Here is a 7677-nt window from a genome sequence, read left to right as displayed (position 1 = left end):
ACGCTCTGTTTGTGATTAGCAGGAATTACTAGCATTTAATAGTGACGACGACAGGGCTGCTTGTGGGATGTGCCGGGCTCCAGGCGGATATTTCTGCAGGGCTGGGGTCTTAGTAAGCCATCCGAATGACCCCAAGTCAGACTGTCAACACCATCCTGGTGGCCCAGTCACATGCAGTCCTGCGTGAAATGTACTGGCAACATCAGTGGTGCAGGCTTGGCTGTAGAACCCCGGGACGGCCCACAGGGGCAAGTCCCCGCGCTCCTGAGAGTGTCTGGCCGACCTCCGATGTGGAGGGTGGAGGGAGGGGGGAATGAGGTCCGAGGCTCAAATGGACCCCCTCCTGGCTTGTGGTGGCCCGCTTGGATGGCACTGCCTACCTGGCTTGTCCCAGCTGCTGGAGGGAATTTGGAAGATTTGGGGGAAGGGGCCCCCTGAGGTTGGGCCCTGGGGTAAGGGCCCCGCTCGTCCAGGTCTAAGTGATAAGATGTTATATCATTTATACAATTATAACAGTTTTAATTAGAACTCTGACGTTTATGACAGTAAGTAATATTCTTGTTATTTATTGGGCATGGTACCAGTTGGGAGTGGAGTCAGCCAAGAGCGGTACAGACTGGAAAAATAGTGCCTAACGACAATGGACGTTGATTTCTCTTCTGCGTCTCAGGAGTCCTGGCATGGGCTGTGGGGGGCTGGTGGGCACGGCCACCGCACAGTCTTGGGGATCCAGGCCCTTCTGGCTTACCTCTCTGCCCTCCCGGGACGTGGCCCCTGTGGACCAGGATGGTGGCCATCATGTCCGAGTTCCAGGCCCTGGGGTGGAGGGGGGTGCTCTTTAGTTCCTCTGCCAGAGGGGCACCCTCCACATGGCTCTTAATTAGAAGGCCAGTTCACCTCGGTCAGGTCCACTCTGTGGGGCCCAGGGTCTGCGGGAATGCTTCATCCTGGGACGCAGGTGACTCTGATCCCCTCACTCCTGGCGCCAGCCCGCGCCCTCGGCCGGCACAGAGCTGTCTCCGCCGTTCCCATGCTCCTGCCCGGCCTCCCTCTCCCTCTCTGTGACTCAGGCTCTCCTCTCCCTCACCTTCTCCCTCTCTCTCTGGTGTTTATGATTTGCTCTGCTGGAAAGTAGTGGCCCTGACCCTTCCCCACAGGGAAGAGGAGAGATCAGCGGGGGGTGGGGGGAGGGCCCTGGGGGTTGGGGGGAGGGCCCTGGTAGAGGGAGGAGAGGTGACCACCCACTAGACAGGAAGGAATGTCCCTCCTCAGCCCCGGACTTGCTCTCTCTCATGCGATGTGATGCACGTACATTTGGTTATTTTCCTGAAGGGTGTGTGAGTCATGCTCGAAGCTCACCTTTGCCCCCTCCTCTGCCGGCCCCCTGCTGCCTGGAGGTCCAGCTCAGTTCAGCTGAGTAACTGTTTATTCAGCCCTTTCCACGTGAAGTATTTGGGACTATTTCCCTGGGAGAGTTTGCCAGAACAAATTAGGGGTCCAGAATGTCCAAGTGTTGTCAAGGTTCTTGAGACTGGTGGCCAATTTGCTTTCTGTTTTCGTGGGGAGGGCAGGAGGCTGCTGTTTCTACCACATCCTCACCAGCACTGGGTATTCTGTGTTCATGTTTTACAAGATGTACCCTTTGGAGACCAGTTTGTCTCAGTTATCCTCCAAGATGAGGGGGCCGGGCTCTCCTAGGTCTTGGGCTGAGCAGGGCTCCTTGAAGGAAGGCAGGGGCGCTGAAGGGAAGGAAGGAGGGAAGATGGGGACTCTGTGCTCTGCTGGACAAAGTATCAGCCGGTACAGACCTTTGGGAGCTCAAGCCGGTTCTTTCTGCTTGGACTGGTCAATCCTATGCATCCTTGTACTCAGCACACCCCTCCCCTGACATGTCCGTCAGTCCCCAGAACCTATGAATGTGTTACCCTACACAAAAGGGACCCTTCAGATGTGGTTGAGTGAAGGACCCTGAGGTGGGGACTTGGTCCTGGATGACCCCGGCCCCATGTCATCATGAGGGTCGCTGTAAGACATGCACCCAGGGGTCCGAGTTGGAGAAGGACTGTGGTGACAGAGGCAGAGTTGGAACGAAGGATGTGGCATCTCTGGAAGCTGGAAGAGGCGAGAAGCAGGTTCTGGAGCCTGGAGCCTCCGGAACGAAGCAGCCCTGCCCCCACATTGACTTGAGCCCGCTGAGGCCCGCTGTGAACCTGTGCGCTCCAGAGGAGGTTGGAGGCGTCAAGTTGTGCCATCTTGGTCACTGAGTGTGAGACCATGTGTTGCAGCCGCCGCAGGAATGGAATGTGGCCAGCAGCCTGTTTCCCTGGGTTTGCTGAGGTCAAACGGGGTGCTCGTGGTGGAGGGGGCGCTGGGGAGAGTGGTGAGACCCCGGAGGTGGGAGGGCATGGCGTGGAGCAGGCGGCAGGGCTGGGAGATGGCAGACTGGCTGTGCACGGAGCGCTGTGGTGGGGGGAGCCCCAGTGCTGAGCAGGAGGACAAGGCGACACTGCGGCCCGTGATGAGGGCGGTGCACTTGGAGGGGAGGTGGAGTGGTGCCCGCAGGGGCCTGCGGCTTGCCTGCTGCTGGCGCTCGGTGCTTCAGCCCAGGTGCTGCTTCCCTGGCCGCGGCCCGTGTACCATGCGCTCAGGGTGGGTGCGCTTCTCCGCACGAATGTTGTCCTTCAATCAAAACGTTTACACATTTTTTTAAAATCCACACGCACAAAACCGCGACACGCACATTTCAAGAACAGCTTCAAGTCTGCAGATAACATGAAGCGCAGTCAAGTGCAGCCCGTGATGGAGGCCAGGAGCCGGGCGCAGGGACAGAGGACGTTCGTGACTCCAGATCGAGGATGGTGTTGCACCAGGGACTGGGGGCGGGGGCTGTCAGGTCCAGAGTGCGGGGGAGGGATGCTGCCCGCCCTTCTGTCCCAGAACCGTCAGGTTTGGCTACGAACACTCAGAGTACCGGGAGGAAGGCTCCGTATAGGGCGCAGTGCTGTGGGTGTGGCTGGAGCTTGCCCCAGAAACCCCTCCCTGTCATGGGGACGGTGACCTGGCCTGAGTCCCTTGTCCCAGAGGGTCCGAAAGGGCCCCTTGAAGTCTTTAGCACCAGCTGAGTGCCAGAGAAGGGTCTGGGTTCCCTGCATAGGAGGTTTGTGTTGTGTCGGATGTGTTAGAGGCCTGGGCTATAGCAGGCAGACTGGAGCAGAGGAGCCCAGGGTGTCCGGGCCCCCACGTTGATGAGCTGGCCCCAGGCAGCCGGGTCCAGGTGGCTGCCCCCTTCCTGGGATTGCTGTGAGCTCAGGCCGGAGGCTCCAGGTCCAGTGTCCCCAGCCCCTGCTTTACCCTTGCCACGGCCACCTGCAGAGAGGGGCCGGGCCTCGTGCTCGGAAGATGACACCCTAGCCCACTCCAAACCGCCAGCCTCAGCACCGCCTGGGCCAGCCTTCCAGATAAACACAGCAGTGTTTCAAGACTCTGCGGGGAGGTGTTTGGGCCTGGAGTGGGGGAAGGTTTCGGGCCGCCCTCTGAGCCCAGCCAGGACCCTCCCGCTCCTGGGACAAAGTAAAGCCACAGACTCCCCTGCATCTTCCTGCTGTTTCCGGGTCTCGCAGCGGAAGGCGGCTCGGCCCCACGGAGGCCCTGGTCCCCTCCTGGAATGCAGGGTGTTGTGGAAAAATCGAGCCCCGAAGTGCTCACCGAGGGAACGCCAGAGTGCCCATGGAAGGCAGCTGGTTCCATCGGCTCCCCCTTCCCACCCTCCTACTCCCCAACTTCTCTTTTCCCTCAAAAGAAAGAAATATCAAAGCCAGAGAGAACCCTACTTAGTCGAGAAAAATGACAGACCCGTAAGGGCATAGGACCACCAGGACCTTTACAGGCGCTCGTCTGTTTGCTGGTTAAAAGAAAGGCGGTCCCTGTGCTGAGGACCACACACAAGCACGTTTTAAGCGGCTGACTTTTGAGTACCTACAATTTACCAGATTTTTTTTTTTTTTTTTTTAACTGAGGCACAGCTTAAATATAATCAAGTGCTGTTGTGTGAAGCGTGCCGCCCGGTGAGTCACCGCATGGTGTGCCCCTGAGACACACAGAACTTGCCAGCACCCGCGGTGGGTCGGGGAGCCCTCGTCCCCCTTCCTGGTCCACACCCCTACCCCAGCTTACCACCGTCCCGACTGCTAGGCCCGTCGCTTTGCTGCCCGCGAACTTCGTATCCGTGGAATCACACAGTGCGTCCTGTTCTGCGTCGGCTTCTTCCACGTGTCCTAAGTCCGACATCCATCCGTGGGGCGGGGAGTGGCGGGTCTGCCCTTGTCTTTTGCTGGACAGAATTCTGTTGTGAGAGCGTGTCCCAGTGTGTTTGCACGTTCCCCTGCTGACACACATTGGGGTTACTTCTACTTTTTTGGACACTTTGAATAAAGCCTCCGCCAGCCTTCTTGTTCAGGTCCTTCATTGTGTCAGTGCCATGGGAGCCCCATGACATGCGTACGGTTGTTAACAGCCCCGTGTCATGGGTGGGGAAACCGAGGCACGACAAACTTTAGTGCCTTGTCCAAAATCCCAAAGTAAGGAGCGGGGTTGGGATTCCAGCCAGACCCATGTGCTGGAGAGCCAAGCTCTTTGCAAAGGCACAGCGTTTCGGGAGCAAAGTGGCCAGAGACTCAGAGTCCAGGGTTGTGAAGCATGGGCAATTTATCTGCGCTGAGAGTCCCCCTCCTCCTCCTTGGCAGAGGGACGTCTGGCCCACTCCTCACTCCGCATCCTCTCTGTCCCCACCCAAGCCCAGCTGTGCCCCCGACAGCTGTATTCGATGTTCCGGGGAAATTCAGGCTCTCTCTCAGCTGCTGGGGAAAAGCCTTGAAAATCCTGTGACAAACAGCTCTGATCCCGTGTTTAATGTGGAGCCTGATGTCGGCAGCGGCGAGCGAGGGCGCTGGCTTTGGGAAACACGATCGGTGCCAAGCCTGGAGCGTGCATCTGGCCCTCGCCAGGCAGCCAGCCTGCTGGTCCCCAGCTGAGCATGGCTGGAGGCTGGACAGCTTCACGGTGGCCTCCAGGCCGGGTTTGCTGACCCTGGGTGGACGTGAGCAGTAATGAGATGGCCACGTGAAACGCCAGCACGGCCCCCCTGAATGCGAGCCGGCTTGTTGTTTTCCGTTGTTCACAACTGGGGCTCGTGGCCTGAGCCGTCTGCCCCACAGGTCCCTTATCTGAGTCCCTTATCTGAGACCCTGGGGGCCGTATCTGTTTCAGAATTCAGGATTTGTGGGATTTTAGAATGTTAAATCATTGCTTACATTGTATATCATTAACAGCTTTGTGGGACTCTGGGCATTCTGGGTAACGAAACTCCCTCACTTTCTGTAGCACACTGTGTGGGTTCGCAGCTGTGACCAGCCTCCCTACTCCTGTCAGGGACGGCCCTGTTTCTGAGTGGGTGTGCTGCAAATTGGGGAGGAGACTTGTGTGATTTCGGAGCTGGTGGTAGGTGTTGGGCCATGGCTTCTGACCACTGTGACCTGGAGGGGCTTATCTGTGCGAAGGGCTCAGAGCAAATACAGGGGACACACAGTCCGTAATCACAGTGTGTGTGTGTGTGGGGGGGGGGGGGGTGTTGTCATTTTGATTTTGTTGTTATTTTGATCTGGTTTTTGCTCACGTGTCTGCAGCTCGGGGAGGGCTCCGTGGGGACCTCTCATGTGGCGTGGGGACCGCTGGGGAGGCTCGAGAGCTACAGGTATTGATGGCTGGGTTCTGGGGTCACCCTCGGGCTGGCTCTCCCATGTGTCTGGGGGGTAAAGCTGGCCGTTAACGGGGGCCTCCACTGGGCTCTGTTAGCCCTGCCCCTGCACTGGGCCTTCCCTGTGGCTGCTTGGCCCTCCCAGCACGGGGGCAGCACACTAGCCATACGACGTGGAGGTGAGTGACTCCTGGTCTTGGTGGCCGTTTCCACTGTGCTTTATGGGTGGAGACGGTCCCAGAGTTCCCCCCAGGCTCAAGAGGAGGGGACATCCCAGCACGGGGTGGGAGGAGTGTCAGCATCGCGTCCGTGAGAGGAACGTGGGATCAGTTGTGGTGGTCGTCTTAGAAAAATACGTGCCTGTCACACGACGCCCTCCAGGTCTCTCAGGTCCCTGCAGTCTGGACACCCCTCCTTCTGGGGCACAGACCAGCAGTGCTGCCTGGGAGCCCATGGCCACCTCCGGTCTCGGGACCCTGGAGGCTAGAGACGCTTGCTGGTATCCTTATTATGGTGATCTTGAAAGTATTTAACTTTATATTTATAAACAAATATTAACTTTATATACTTTGTTTATTATGTACTTACAACACTTCCATATCTATGTTATATGTTTATGTTTTATTTATTTAAAACACATTTATTTTACACAATTAATGTATTTTTATTAATTACATACAACAGTTTTTATATTCTACATATACCATATTATATATAATAAACTTAGTCACATTTATGCATATAAAATATATTTGCTTATACATAAACATTTGGTAATGATTATAAAATTTACAACCTTAATTAGAGGTGATCCTCTAATAAAGGCTAGAAATTTATGATCATACTGGGAATGTCTGTCAAAATGTTGTTTTTTCACAAATAGTTTCAGGAGGAATCACACCTCCTCCAGGAGGAAAGATTTTCTGGGAGTAATTTTAGGGGCTATTTCTGGGGATATTTCAGCAGAAGTGGGAAGAGTTGCTGGCAGTGAAGTCTCCAGCTAGTGGGTTATTCTAGGTTAGAATGGTTAAGGAACACAAAAAAACAAAACAAAAACTTTTTGTTTAGGCTCATAGGTTGCCTAAATGCAAGGGAATGGACCGTCGAAGTTAAGTTTTTAAGAAGGCTGTGGGTACCCAGAGCTGAGGGGGGCTTGGGGATTAGGTGAGCGTGTGCATCTTAAGTCGGGGTGCACATCACCCCGAGGGTACACAGAATGGGAGAGAGAGTTACAATGTAAATACACTGGGCTTCGGTTTCTCCTAGATGCCAAGTATGTAACACATTTTCAATATTCAAACAAACATGGATATATTTTGGAGCAGAATATAGAATCTGTAATTTTTTAGAATAAAACAGAAGACTTCAAAGAAATTCCATCCTGGCAGCAGCCTGGCTTGGGGGAAAATCACGGATACCTCCCTTCCACCCCCTCCAAGGTCCTTGCTTGCTCTCTGCCATGGGGTGGGGGCGGGGATGCGGCTTGGGGGGAAAGCAGGAGAGGCCGTGCGCTAGCTGGCAGTTCCTGCTGTGCGCGAACGCTCTGCAGCGCTGGTTCCTGGAGCTGGATGTGCTGAGGGAAGGGAGGGAGGGAGGAAGGAAAGAGAGAAGGGAGGAGGAAGGAGATGAGAGGAGGGGGTTGCTGCCTATCAGTCTCCCCGAGGAGCGGGGGCTCCCCCCACCTGGCCTCCACCCCCCAGCAGCACGTGGCCGCTGACCACAACTCCGAGTATAAACACACAGTGGCTTTCGAAGACTCACCGTGTTCTTTCTTCTCCATGAAAAATTCAGACTATCTCATCAATAATGTCTACTGATTATGACAGTATCTTGGGTATACAGTGTTGGATTAAATACATGCATTTCATTTATTTCTCTTTATTTCTTTAACACGTCCAGTAAAAAGCTCAGAATTATTTATGTGG

General features: G+C 55.2%; 1 long non-coding RNA gene across 1 annotated transcript; it reads right to left on the bottom strand.

Moving 5' to 3' along the window:
- Positions 1 to 550: 550 nt before the first annotated feature.
- LOC109494995 lies at positions 551 to 5247 on the bottom strand. Its single transcript, XR_002150193.2, has 2 exons — positions 4174 to 5247; positions 551 to 2679 (listed from the first exon to the last, which is right to left on the bottom strand). It is a non-coding gene; the product is annotated as an uncharacterized LOC109494995 (long non-coding RNA).
- Between the last annotated feature and the right edge of the window lie 2430 nt (positions 5248 to 7677).

This window comes from Felis catus, chromosome E2, assembly GCF_018350175.1.
Source record: "Felis catus isolate Fca126 chromosome E2, F.catus_Fca126_mat1.0, whole genome shotgun sequence".
NCBI lineage: Eukaryota > Metazoa > Chordata > Mammalia > Carnivora > Felidae > Felis > Felis catus.
Note: the sequence above shows the minus strand (reverse complement) of the source record. Positions and strands in the feature narration are given on the sequence as shown.